The sequence below is a fragment of the Sturnus vulgaris genome, chromosome 2 (genome assembly GCF_052056855.1).
Source record: "Sturnus vulgaris isolate bStuVul1 chromosome 2, bStuVul1.hap1, whole genome shotgun sequence".
Taxonomy (NCBI): domain Eukaryota; kingdom Metazoa; phylum Chordata; class Aves; order Passeriformes; family Sturnidae; genus Sturnus; species Sturnus vulgaris.
Genome location: NC_142244.1, coordinates 89208867 through 89221075, shown reverse-complemented (window position 1 = coordinate 89221075; position 12209 = coordinate 89208867).

Here is a 12209-nt window from a genome sequence, read left to right as displayed (position 1 = left end):
CAGTGCCCTAACTTGTTAGTTCTTAACCAATGATAAAAGATGTTAACAGCTCCAGGTTTTTCTGTGGTTTTCTTAATATGGAAACTTAGCAAAATGCACTGATAAAATGCATTTTGAAGCTAATAACCCGATTGATTACCTTGCTGCCAATTTAAAATGTAACAGTGAATAATGTATTAGTAAATTCAGGCCTTAAAGTTTAATAAAGTAGAATTGTTTTCCTCTGAAAGTATAAACTACTGATCACACGGAAGGCAATGTATGCTTTTCTTGGTAAATTATTTAATGTATTGCTTGCTTAAAAATTGCCAGACATAAAAATTGCCAATACATAAATATTAAGTAATAATTTTTTCTGATAGATTTCTCTGCATTGAGAGTTATCCCAGCCATCAGTCAACAGAGCTATGGACTGACCTAGACAGAGGTGTATAATCCTCTCCCATCTCTGTGTTCCCATGCTTTTCAGGCTGGAACTGGAATGTACATTATCATTTCTTCAATTCAAATGCGAAGTTTGTCCTTTCAGTTACATGTTCCTGAGCTGTATTTTCTTTTTAGAAGCGTGGGGTGTTTTTTTTCCTTACGTGGCTGAAGTAACAATAGTGCAATTTTGGCAAGTCTCTTGAGGGAACTTGTATACCATGGTGGTCCTTGGCAAGATGTGGTAGGGCTCTCCTTAAATTGGTGCAGTGCAGGCAGGATGGTCAGAGTGTGCTGTGTTAGGGAGGATGCCATTGCTGTGCTAGTTATGATAAACTAAATGCTTGTGGTTTGCTTTAGCTTGATTGTACTTTGCACAAGGCTTTTATAAATGTAGTCTCAGTGGCATGTGCAAACATAATTTGGCTATTCAGATGTTATTTGCATATCACTTTCAAACTGCAGATGATACTTATGTCATATTTTTGGAACTGCTGGCCCAGATTATTCTTTCTCCTTTCTTATTATTGTTACAGATTCAGAAAACAAATTCACATCCTTACTTTGTGCATCTGTGTCTCTTTCTTGTCTCTCCTCAGCAGCTTTTGAATCCTTTGGCCCATTTTAACCACATTTTGCAAAAAAAGTCAAGGGGTAGTGAGTTGAAGTAATTGTCTTGAAAATAGGAGGAAAAACACTTCTTATACATCAGAGTCCATGCTGTATGTTGGCTTTAGCAAAAGTACAGATGGGAAACAGTTTTACTGTATCTGCTTGTATGGAGCTCCTGGTTTCTAATGGACTCTCTTCCCTAGTGCTCCCTACAGTTTGGCCTCCTGTCTCAGCTAACAGAGACAAAAATTAAATTAAAATGGATTCCATCGTCTGTTATCTTCATACTAAAATTGAGCTGACTGGGATTTTTGAGATCTTGGGAGAAAGAGGGTTTGTCTTGTGAAAATGGATTCAGGATTCACTTGCTTGTGAAACAACTTTATGGCAATGCCTGTCTCCTTTCCTTTCAACTTCAACACACAGTGCATTGTCACTGCTGTGCTTTCTGATTGCGTGCCATGAAGATGTTTTTCTGTAGTTAAAAATACATGTGCTTTTTTTTTTTATTTTGGGAACTGTTCTGTCAGAGAAAATGTCTCGAAAATATGTATTCTTCCCAAAAAAAGCATGTTGTTTTCTGATTCATATGCAAAAGCTGCCCTGTTTGTATTGGGGGTAAGGCTCCCTGCTGCTCCGTGTGTCTCCATCCTCAGATTAGGGAAGCCATCAGACAGCTCTGGCTTTTGTGCAACATCACTTTTTCCTTGAGGTGTTAATAACTTTGTTGGCTGGGAAAGCAGCCTTTGATCTTATCTGTGCTCCAGAAAGTTTGCCGAGAAAAAGAGTGATTATATAGGGATTGCTTAAGCTTATTTTCTCAGATGAAAAAGGATGTCTTGCCAGTGTATCTGCCTGTATCTGATATCTCTTAATTGACAGAGAGAGAGGGAATGATCTTTCTGCTTAATGGCCTTATAGTGACTTATACTAAGCCCCCATCCTTTTTTTTTGTTAGAGCAATATGAAGGGAGCTGGAAGGAGGTGTAAAGTTAACATGTGCTTTTTTGAAATGAGGTTGCAAAGGAAACTTGACATGGGAGTTGGTTGCTGGAGATTTATCCTGTCCAATTACTTGTTACGTGTCATCTGCAGAGACTGGTGTGGATTCTTTGTGGCTTGTGCTTGAGAAGATTTATTGATTTAAGGTAGAAAGAGGCTTGTGGGTGGTGGAAAATTCCCTTTCAGCCTGAGTTAGCTGTGCGTGTTCCTGGGCTACTGCCATGGGGAATGTTTTAGAAAGAAATGATCCTATTAGCAGCAAAGCCTGCAGTGCTTGGGCTGGTGAACGGAGTGCCTCCCTCCTGGAGGAGGAGTGACTTTGGCTCACACTGATGTGTGCAACCAGCTTTGGTGCTGCCTTGTATAATTCTCTATTTTTGTGCTTTTAATGCAGTTGTGTGCAGCTGAGCTGTCAGCTTGGTTTCCTCCGTGTGGCAGTAGCCTGAGGTGACTCATCTCTTCACCACCAGAGCAGCTTTGAAAGGCCTGCAGCCTGTTTTGCTATGCAGCAGGAGACATTTCCCTTATGAAGAGAGCAGCATTAAGCCTGCAGCCATGCAGCTGGTGGCAACTGGCTGGTGTAAGCATGAAAATGGTGCTGTTTGGGACTTCCTGCTGTAAAATCATCATTTTCCCTTTTAATCCAGGCAGGAGTGAAATAGAACAAAGATGTGTGTTTGCTGTGAGTCATGAAAAGGAGCCATGCTGTTAGAAATTTCTGACTGGTAAATCCAAGGAAGACAAAGCCTGGGAAAGCAACGCTGAAAAAAAGCCATGGGCAGTTTTTCTAAGGCCCCCAGAGATACTGGATATGTTGAAGGAGAGTTGCTGAAGCTTCCTGGGAGGTGTCAGAGGAGCAAGCATGCTCCCTGTAGCATGTATGTGCATGCCAGAGGAGCAGATGCTGATAGGACAGCATGCACATGGCAGGCTGAAAGTGTGAAACATCTACTGTGGGTATCTGTTTGAAATCGCAGAAAGGAGGAAAGAAAAAAACCGGTGGGAGGGAAGTAATGAAACTAATCATGAAGGCTGCACCCCTGGAAATGCAGTGCCCACTCTTAACTGCCAGAAACAATCCAACTGCCCTGGATGTGTACAAATAATTTCTGAGCAGTTTGCAGGACCAAAGCAAATCTGCAAGTGGGAGGGTAAATCATGATCACAGGGCATCTGTACATGCTCTGGAAAGTGATTTAATACTGAGAAGCTAGCCAAGGCTCCCAATTGTGCCTAAGTGGATCTCATCTAGGAAAAACGCATAGCTATAGTGGAAGCATACAAGTAGAAAAAGCTCTTGTGGGATAATTAGCTCTCTCAACAACCAAGTATTAGGCACCTGCTGTGATTTAAGAAATAGGAACATTTTCTCTTGAACATCTTTTTTTTTTCCCTCTTCTTTGCAGTCTTCCTGTTTTATTTAGTCGTCTTTGCTGTGTCCTGAGAGGTCTTTCGATGATAAACCGCAGTAAGACACATCATTCTCCTCTTGTCAGAAGAGGCTGCAGGAAATACAAAATGTTCTCCGTAATTATGAGAAATACAAGAAAAATACAGGGAGTTTTTATCAATCATGAATGAACTTGTAGTGACTGAAACATTAAGATTGCATGGGTTGCTTCTTAGATATTTCATATGTTGGACAGAAGCCCACTTGGGGAAAAATTATTGCTGTTCTGTATTTGACATCTTTGTTCTTATGTTTTGAATAACTCCCAGTAAGGTTTTACAGCAAGTAAAATTTTATGTTTTCCATACCACAAAGTTTCGCTTTTGATCCACTTATTTTCCTCTCATTTCCCTGTAAGTATTTTGTAGAGTAAGAGTTGAGTCTGCTCTTACTCAGTTTCTTTGATTTCTGACTCTTCTTTGCAATGCTGTAGCACTTGTACTTGTGAAAAGGAAATGAGCAAGAAGAGTCAGCAAATACTCTGGAGAGATCAGGACTCCAAAGCAGACCTTTATTTGTATGCTGCTCCTATCTACAGCATCTGCTTTCCTTTCATTATCTTTTCAGTCTAGTTCTATGCTGTAAAACCCATTGGGGTATATATTTGTGGTTAAAGATACAGATTTAGAAATGTGTAAAAGGAAAGGGATTAGGAACAGTGTTGCAGCAAGAAAGAAAGAAGCAGTGTGAGGGAGGGGCTTCCACACCCCCTTTCTCAGTTCCAAACCTTGTGCTCCATCTTGTATATTCTTGTTTGACAGCTTTTACGACATAGGTTCTTGGCCTTATGGGAAGCATGGTGTGTAGTGTAGCTGCGTTTCTCAGTATCTCAGTTGCATGCTTGCACACACTTGCTCTTCTCTGATAGAATCAGGAAGCATTCTCATAGGTGAGACCTTTGTTCCATCAAGTGTTACAGTACTGTGTAGCAAAGGTGGAGCAAAGGTGTTATTTCCTCTTTCTGAGCGGTAACAGTGTGTTCCTTAATTCTCTTACTACCAGAGAGTATAAACATGATTTCACTTGTCTGGAAGATGACCAGTGATAACAGCAGTGTTTTTATCAGGTTTTAATCTTAGAACAGTGTTTAAATACATCTCTGTGTGACAGCAAGGTACTGCAGTAAATTGTAATAGGTTTTTGTGGGTTGAGAGTTGACTTACTAGATCATTGGAAATGCCATTCTGATGGAGAACAACTTAGGTGCATTTCTTCCGTCTCCATGTAAGGATCTGTCATAATTGCTTACCAGTCAGAGGAAAATAACTTCATTAGATAGCGATGCTTTTTTATTGTAATCCTCTTACTTGTGGATTCGGGTCTTAAAATACAGCATGGTAGATTTGTCTTGTGTACTCCTCTCCTGTTCTAAAGTAGTATTGGCAGAAATTTCATAACTCTGTTGTTTTGGGAACTTTTTTCTGCAGCTTCAAGTTGAAACTGTTTCGGGTTTAAGCACTTTGCATTGGAAAGTGTGTAATTGGACTGTGGGTATACCAGAAGGACAGTTCATGAAGAACCACAAGCCAGCAGTGTAACATGGGTGTGAGGAAGCTACCACCTGATTCTGCATGCATTCAGGTAAGTATTTTCAGTAGTGGCCAATGAATATGAGCATTGTGACTAAGGCTGTGGAGAGGCCTTGCCTTGAACCCATTTCCTGTTCTCATCAGCTGTGACTCTGGGGAGTTGGCAGAGTTGCAGAGCTGCTGGTGTTTGAATGACCAGAACTTGTTCAGCCTAAGAAAGGAGAAGCAGGTATCACAGGTGTCTAAACCTGTCTGGGACCAATGAAGTAGTGAGAGAATCTCACATCCAGAGAGGGAGGGGAGCCAGAAGACAATGCAGTCACAAAGGCAAACCAGTCTGAGTTGGCTAGGAGCCAGCTGAGCCCGGAAAATAGGAGGTTTCCTACCCTGAGTGAGGCTGTGTGTTGTCAATTTTGGTATATACAAAGGGAGCAAAATAATAACAGGCTGCTGTGTCACTGCCTGTTCAAGCAGCAGAGGCCTTGACTTTGTAGATTTGTTTAGGTTGAAAAAGACCTCTAAGGTCATGGGGTCTAACTATTGATCTAACACTGCCAGGTCACCACTAAACCATGTTTATGAGTGCCACAGCTGCACGGCTTTTAAATACTTCAGGGATGGTGACCCTACTGTTTCTTTGGGAAGCCTGTTCCAGTGCTTGACAACCATTTCAGTCAAGATTTTTTTTTCCAAAAATTCATTCTAAAACTCCTCTGTCACAACTTGAGGCCATTTTCTCTTCTCACATGGAGAAGAAATCAACGCCCAGCTGCCTTCAACCTCCTTTCAGGTAGGTGTACAGAGCAAGGTGATCTCCCCTGGCAGCCCCAGCTCCCAGCTATCCTCTGGGTCCCATCTCTTCTCTCAGTCCAGTGAGCTGTGGCTGTAAGAATAGCAGAGCAGGGCTGGTGCCTGAGTGCTGGATGATCTGACTGGGAGGAGAAGGATCCACAGAGGCAGGTGAGGCCAGTCTTGCACAGCCACATACATTCAGATCAGACTTGTATGCCATGGCATGGGTTATATCTTGGGACATGTTGTCATCTCCTGCCTCCTTTTCTTCTTTAGCACTTCTTAATCACATTTGGAGATGGTGGAAGAAATGTCAAATTTTGAAAGAAGTCAAGAGTGTCAATTCCCTGACATTTTCCTTAGTGGAAAGTTTACGGTTCCTGTAGAAAGTTTACTGTGCTTCCTCTGTCCATGTTTGAGTTGATGTTTGATACAACCAGAAGTGACTTGGTTAAAAACAAGAGAGGAGGTAAAGAGTCTCATGGAGTATGTTCTACATTTAAAGTTTTTGGGATCCCTGGCTTCTCTCTCTTCCTAATCCGAGGGAGAGGTTGGACAGCATGCTGCTACCAGACTCCAAATCCAGATATCCCATCTCTAACTGGCCAGACTGACTTGACTGTCAGCGTGGCAGAGTGCACACAGATGTCATTGCTCAGAAGGACCTTTGCTGCAGGCTCTGTTGGTCCCACTCAAACAGGTATCTCCTCTAGAAAATGAATCATGCATCTTCAATCCACCTTCTCTTTCCTGTCCCTGAAGAGGAGATTAAAGAGCACTTTCTGCAGCAGGATCTGCCATTGTCAGACTTGAAGCTATCGCTGGGGGGCAGCACACCAAATAAGCTTTATTGATGACTGAGCCCCATAAATAAAGCTTTTGCTATGAGGCAAAGTCCTGAAGGTATTTGTAACACGTTTAGAAAAGGTGAAAAGTTCCTGTAGGAGACAGAGCAAAACTAAAGTATTTATGGTTTTATTATCAGCAGATACCTGTAAAAGAGAATTGTAATCTCCAAGTTCCGTCATGCAGAGTAAATTAGCACATAGGCTGTAGTGCTAACAGCTAGCACAGGGTACACAATACTGTCAAGAGCTTATTTTGAGGCATAATTTTAATTTTTCCCTGACACAAAAATCATCAGTGGTGTGTTTACAATCTGAAGCAACCTAATGCTCCAGACTGTGAGCAGTACTTTGATTTGCCATCTGTAACATGTATCTGAGGGCTTTCTTTGTGAAGTATTATTCTGAAGCACTAAATCTGCTAGGCATTTCACTTGAGCTAAGGGCACAGAAAGATCTAGTGTAGTCTCTGCTCCACCTGAGAGGGCAGAGTGTCAGGGAACTTGGACTTCCATGCATTTATTCCATTATTCCATGCTTTGTTTAACATCTGTTACTTGAGATGAGTTCTGCAAGAACAGATCACCCCATCTTCAACTTGGAGGTGCTTGCAAGCAGTTCAGGGCATTTGGCTGAGGTAGTTATTTTTACAAGCTGTAGAGCTGATACTGCCAGGTGCAATTAGGTTTCTGAAATGTTTTGTTTATAAAACTCTGGCTTTGAGTACTTCTAATTTTGCTGACAGTATCTAAGAGCTAAAATGGTTATGTGATTTTATGTTATTTCTGAGAATACCCTTAAGTAAAGTTACTTAGGTTGTGTTGTGCCTTTGATGGAAAAAAATCCTGTGCTACACTGGTCTCTTGCAAGGGATGAAGGATTTAAAACTCAGTGAGAAGGTGAAGTCACTTTGGGGTTTGATATGTCTCCTTGCTGTCTGTGGGACAGAACCACTGAGAAAATTAAAAACTTTTGGAGAATGCAAGCCATGCAACCTGGTAAAGTCCTAGAGCTTGGTGGCTAAATCCTTTTTAGAGGGTGTGTCCTGTCCTGGCTTGCACATGGTGAAGGGGTCTCTTCTATCAATCACTGCTCCTCACTTCAGCAGCCTATTGCAGCTTCAGGTGCTAGACCCACTGAGCCACTGGAGGGGCAGGGATAATTCAGGGGAATTCAGCATATAAACTTGAATAAGGAGAGTGAACACTTAAGGAAGCTTTTGGGAGGGAAGGATAATAGTAGTGAATTCCAACAAGGTGGGAGGTGGTGTAAAAGCAAAGGACTGACTGTGCAAGAAGTCTTGCAATATAAGAACTTGGAAAGGATCCTGAGGCTGATGGGACTTGCTTTCCTTTTTTCCTTTTTTTTTTCCTTTTTTCCTTTTTTCCTTTTTTTTTCCTTTTTTCCTTTTTTTTTCCCTTTTTTCCTTTTTTTTTCCTTTTTTCCTTTTTTCCTTTTTTCCTTTTTTCCTTTTTTCCTTTTTTCCTTTTTTCCTTTTTTCCTTTTTTCCTTTTTTCCTTTTTTCCTTTTTTCCTTTTTTCCTTTTTTTCCTTTTTTCCTTTTTTCCTTTTTTCCTTTTTTCCTTTTTTCCTTTTTTCCTTTTTTCCTTTTTTCCTTTTTTCCTTTTTTCCTTTTTTCCTTTTTTCCTTTTTTCCTTTTTTCCTTTTTTCCTTTTTTCCTTTTTCCCTTTTTCCCTTTTTCCCTTTTTTAATTTTTTTTTTTTTTTGGGACAATGTCTAGAAATTTACATTCAGTAATTGCTGAGTTTGCAACAGGCTGGTACAAAAGTCTGGGAAATACCAATATTAGAGACTTCCCCCCTGCTCTTCTCACCCACATGCTATTTTTTCCACAGAATTCATGTCTCATTCCTTGTACTGGAGAAATGAGGCTCCTGGCTTGAGCAGGTCTTGAAGATGAATAAAATGCGTGTGGTTCTGCTTTCCTACCTCTTGCAAAAAATAGAAGATGGGTACTGAGAGACGGAAGAACTCATTAAAAAAAGAATAATCTTGTAATCTGCGAGCAGTTGCTACAAAAATTTTGCATAATGCCACTTACATGACCAAACCATGAGTCTCACATATCTTATCACTGGTTACAGGTTCCTCATTCTTTAAATGCAAACCTTCAGCTATGACTTACACAAGCCCTGTTTGTTCACAGCTGCAACTGAAGTCTGAAAAGGCTAGAGCCTGAATAGGAAGTTTGCGTTTAGGTACCTCAGCTGACAGTCCAAAATGGATTTGTATTTTTTCTCTAGGCTGCTGTACAGTAGCTCTCCACTTACAAACCCAGGATGCTCCATCTCCCAGGCTTACTTTTTGAGAAAGTAATTACTGACTAGAAAAAGAAAACATGGGGAGTTTCTCAGTCTTGCTCTGGGCAGTGTCATATAAACATGCCCTCAAGAACAAAACTAAGCAGAGAAAAGCAGCTCAGCCATGAAGGAGGAGAGCCAGGCACTACACACAGACAAGTTAGGGAGCCAGGATTAGCAAGCAGAGACCAGAGTTTCTGGTATTTATGTTGGCTATGAAATCATAACTGTCCAGAGCATGCCTTTGTACAAGTTACGAGTGGAGGTGAAGAGCATTTCTGTGAAATTAAGCTCTTACTGGCCACTACTTTGATGCTGTTGTTCAAATGTCTTGGTCATGCAGCGTAAGAACTGAGCTCCTCACATGAATGTGAACACCTAATGAGTCCTGCTGAATAGAAACCCCTCAAGTGTGGATGCAAAATCCCCCTTTAGCGATCCTGTCTTCTGCTGGAGTTCTGTCCATCTGATTAACATTGCTTTCTTCAACCCTCTGGTATGCAAGCATGACACCTTGTAGAATTCCTTGCATTCCAAATCCCCTCTTTGAGACACAAAGTTAGCTTGGCTGTACTCTTGACCTCCTTACCTTGTTTTCCACCAGCACCTTCGTACCCAGGCAATGTGATCTCCTGCTCACACGCTGTTTTCCAAGTAACATAGACTGGGTGTGACGTGCTGGGCAGAGCACAAACAGCAATTTCACTTGTCGGGGAGTTCTTCTGGATTGACAGCTCATGCTGTTGACTCACTGGGAGGCTTTTAACCTGGAGCACTATGGCTATGGGACCCAGTTTTACTGGAGGGCAGTCCCTCTGGCACACCTGAATGGCTCTGTGCATGTACTGTGCCTTTCAAAGACACACAGTAAGTGTTTGATGGCTGTTAGGCATTGCCTTGATTGAAGCCTGACACCCACATAGCAACTGGGATGTTCAGTGTATGGTGGGAAGGGAAACCTCTGTTAGTAATCCTTCTACAGCTGCAGAAGCCATAAGATCTGTGTGAAGGTAATGAAATGTATGTGCATGGAGAAAATCCTTGTAAATGGGTAATTATTATCTTACATCATTATTGCTTATTTGGCCTATCATGAGGGATTTTGGTTGTTTTATGGTTTGGGAGGAGGCCAGGGTCAGACTTTAGAAATAGAGTATTTTTTGTTAATTAAGAAAAATTATGCTTGAGTTCTAAATTAAATCAGAATACCCTTAAGATGCCCTGCTGCGAATATTTCTATGCAGATCTTCTGGCACCAAGTCAAGCATTGTCACCACTCCTGTGCCTACTATTTGTTATTTAGGCATGTACGTAGGGATTTCTGGTGAAGACAGGGCAATATTAATGCTGTTGTGCAAGCCCTGAGTGAAACTTCATCCAAACATGGGCAAACAACTCCAAGAGACTTCTGAACCAGAATAAGTGCAGAGAAGCTTGGAAAAGGTTTTAGGTATTAGGGATCTGTGGCCAAGACAGATTCATAGGTTGTACAGAGACTTTGTAGTCATCTTTTGTGACTTCCTATATTACACAGCCATTAAACTGTACTCCTGAATTGACTCTCTTTTGACCACAGGTGCATGTTTAGGAAATGGGAGGAGGAAGGAATCTGATGTGAATTTACAAAGGTTCATTAATGTAGAAGTCATAACAACTCTTGGTAAAAGGTTTTAGTCTTTATTTCCTTCACAGGTAATTATCTTCCATTATCATCACCACATTTAAATGTTTACTATTCATTTCTACTCTAAACTTTCTTCAAGCTTCATACATTCAGACTTGGCATGCTTTAGTTTGCTACAGCCAGGAGATTCGATGTGACGTCTGTTCTGGCACAGATGCCAGTGGAGGATCCTGCACCTTACCAGAAGAATCATTAGAGGTGGGAAGAACTGGGACTGACTTGTAGCAGTGGGGTTTATAGCCTAGTATTGTCATGTATGTCACCACTCCAGTAACCCTCATGGAATAAGGCTCTGTTCCCGGCATGCACTGCAGAAGTACAGTCAGCTTTTCAACTTCTTTAACGTTGTATGTCAGCCCCATGATACATAGGATCAAGAGAAATTTACTTTAAGAATCAAATCAAGCTGATGGAGCCAGGAGTTAACAAGAGAGGCATTAGGAGCTCATTTATTTCCTCATGGTGTAAATCTAAACCTCTGGCACAGTATCCAGAAGACATTTAATTTTGTAGCTGCATAGCAGCAGTCTGTATCTTTCTGCAAATCACCTTCATCTATTCACACTTAACAGCACTGTTGTTTGTTCTCTTTGACCTGACAAACCAGAGATAAGAGGATTAGGTTTCCAGACACTGTGAGTCTTTTTATTAGTGACCAATTTGAATTTCAGGCTTAAGTGAGCCAGTTGACCGCCTGGTGAGATATGGCACACCTTGGAACTAATGAGCCTTGACTATACTTGTAATTAATCAGTGACACCTGCCTATATTACTTTACCTGGTTTGCTGGCATTGACTCTGTGGTATGTGAAATCTGCTGACTTTGTTGAAGGATTGGGCAGGCTGCCCCACTTAGAAAACTAAAGACGCTGAAAGACACCATCTAAATAAGGTTTACAGAGGACCTAAGCCAAGCAGTCTGGAAAGAAGAGATTCCTTAAAGAGATCAGTGGTGTGTAGTCTGCTGATTACTAGTTTAATAAAACCAGAAAATAGATGTGTGTATGTATGCAGGGAGAATTAAGGTAGACTGTGTATGTGCACAGGTTGCTTGAGAGTAAGCTGGAAAAAGATTTATTCATGTAATAATCAGTAAATCAATGGTCAGCTTTGGCTATCCCATAGCAGTGCTTTATAAGGATGACCATTTAAAATAAACTTCCCTATAGGTCTTAAAAGTAAGTACCATGTATTTCTGTGACTGAGAAACTACACATTCTTTATGTCATATGAATAGAAGAATGCACCTTATGTATAAGCTTCACATGCATTTGAATGCCATATCTGGTCCTGCATGATTCTGCTAGCTGTACAGAGTACATTTCACTGGAAACCTTAACAGCTTTCAGAGAGTTCATTCTAAATATCTCGATGGAAGATATTAATGTGTTCTTAACTTATTCTAATCATGGCTGCTTTTATTAAAAAATATTTTGAATTAAAATGGCTACAAAATCCCTACACCTATTTTTGTACTCTTTCCATGTACAAAATATTTTATTGCATGCTAGCTAACACACTGCAATTGCAATTAATCACAGAAGTATTTTTT